Raw genomic sequence first — 2,392 nt, 5'->3', positions numbered from 1 at the left:
TCAAATGTGAAGGTAACCGTTTTAATTCAAAAGTAGGAGGTGATTCAATAGATAGCAAAGTTGTCTTTACTTCACTGTCTGAAAGGTTTAGAGGTTCAATAACTCTGTTATGTCTGTCAGCTTGCATTTCTCCTATCCAATTTATTTGGTTTGCTATAACATCCTCTTCTTCGAAGCTTTCAAAGGTGATAGCTTTGATAACTTCTTTACTGCAGCATCTATTTATTCTTTTTGTTACAGCAAAATCCACCATACTCATAAAATTGCAATCTTCTGCCTCATCAGGATTCTTCATAGCTTTTAGTACATCGAAGGTGACTTGTTGGTCATTCGCCCTCATGGTTAGCTCTCATTTCTGCACATCTAGCGGAGTCTTCCCTGTTGCTAGGAAAAGTCTTCCAAGTATAATTAGTACCTCTTTATCAGCCTCAAAGTCTAGTACAATGAAATCCACTGGAAGATGAATTTATCTACCTTCACTAATACATCTTCAATCTTTCCTTCAGGATATGCATGAGATCTGTCAGCCAATTGCAGAGTAACTGTTGTTGGTCTGTACTCTCCTACTCCCAATTGCTTAAATACAGATAATGGCATCAGATTAATTATGGCTCCCAAGTCACAGAGTGCTCTACCATTATACCTAGTCCCAATTGAACATGGTATTGTGAAGCTTCCTGGATCCTTCAATTTTGGTAGAATCTTACTCTGAAGCATGTGACTGCATTGCTATGTTAAAGCAACAGTTTCAAATTCTCCCAACCTTCTTTTTCTTGCCAAGATATCTTTTAGAAATTTAACATAATTAGGCATTTGTTCCAAGGCTTGCACAAAAGGTATGTTGATGTGCAACTGCTTCAGCACTTCTAAAATTTTGTTGAACTGTTTGTCTTATTTTTGTTTCTGGAATCTCTGTGGGAAAGGAGGTGGATGCCTAAACTACTATACAGTTTCAGGAGGTACAAATTTCTACTCCTATGATTTATTAAGAGTTGTTACCACTGGTGTTGCAACATCTTCTTCAACATGTATTGAGTGATTTACTTCCAAGGTTGTTATAGTTTGACTACTAGCACCAGTATCTTGACAACTGGGTTGCTGTAACATCCTTTCAACTTCAGGTTGTTCTTGTGAAGAATTAAGTTCCAACCTCTTTTTAGCCACATCAACAGGAACATCAACATTCTTTCCAGATCTTAAGTTGATCACTTTACAATGTTCTTGACCCTCTCTTCTTGGATCTTCTATATTGTTGGGTAAACTTTCTTGAGATCTGCCACTCATTGTCGTGGCAAGCTATCCAATTTGGTTTTCTAGGTTTCTCAGAGATACAGCTTGACTTTGCACAATTGCTTCGTTCTTCACGATATATTTCTTAATAAGTGTTTCCAATGAACTAAATTGTTCATGGCTAGTGTGTTTTTGTCCTTGGTTCTGCTGATAAAAATCAGGTGGCTGAGCATGTCTGTTCTATTCACTGGGTGCTGGAGCATGCTGATTTTGATTGCTCCATTAGAAATTTGGGTGTTGCTTCCATCCAGGGTTGTAAGTACTTGAATATAGGTTGTTCTGGGCCTGTCAGTTGAAGTTACCCACATAGGTTACTGATGCTGGATTTCCTGGATAATTGTCAAATACATGCTTCTCTCCACAATACATATAAGATAGTTCAGCAACTTGCTTTACTGCTGCAGGAGCAATAATCATGACTTTCACCATATTAGTCAATGATGTCACTTCAGCTGACAGTGCTGTAATTGCATCTATGTTATGTTCCCCTACTGCTCCTCTTGCTACAGTTTGTCTAGTTGATGACCACTTATAGTTATTGTTAGCAATTCTCGCTAAACTTTCATAGGTTTTAGTGTAAGATTTGGATAATAGGGCTCTAGTTGCTGAAGCATCGACCATCAATCTCACACTTGGATTCAACATGTTGTAAAAGGTTTCTAGCTGTATGTAACAGGGAATGCCATGATGAGGACATCTTTTGAGCAACTCTTTAAATCTTTCCCAAGCCTTATACAAGCTCTCATCTTCAAGTTGGTGAAAAGAGGTGATCTCATTCTACAATTTTCCATTCTTAGTTGGTGGAAAATATTTCATTAAGAATTTGTCAACCAAGTCATTTTATGTAGTGATGGAATCAGATGGTAAAGAATTCAACCATGCTCTTGCTCAATATCTTAAGGAATAAGAAAAAAGCCTCAGTCTTAAAGCATCTTGTGTTGCTCCAGCAATTTTAAAAGCATCACTCACTTCCAAAAACAACTTAAGATGGAGATAAGGATCTTCATATGGCAGTCCACTAAATTGACCTACTGTTTGCAGCATTTGAAACATCACTGGTTTAAGTTCAAAGTTGGCAGCTTCCACTTCAAGTCTGACTATT

The 2,392-nt window shown here is 37.6% G+C and overlaps 1 non-coding gene across 1 annotated transcript; it reads left to right on the top strand.

Annotated features, from left to right (window-relative positions):
- The first annotated feature begins 1,969 nt into the window (after positions 1-1,969).
- On the top strand, positions 1,970-2,076 carry LOC127900080 (small nucleolar RNA R71). The gene has a single exon (XR_008052110.1). It is a non-coding gene; the product is annotated as a small nucleolar RNA R71 (small nucleolar RNA).
- The last annotated feature ends 316 nt before the right edge of the window (positions 2,077-2,392 follow it).

Source organism: Citrus sinensis, chromosome 9 (genome assembly GCF_022201045.2).
Source record: "Citrus sinensis cultivar Valencia sweet orange chromosome 9, DVS_A1.0, whole genome shotgun sequence".
NCBI classification, from domain to species: domain Eukaryota; kingdom Viridiplantae; phylum Streptophyta; class Magnoliopsida; order Sapindales; family Rutaceae; genus Citrus; species Citrus sinensis.
Note: the sequence above shows the minus strand (reverse complement) of the source record. Positions and strands in the feature narration are given on the sequence as shown.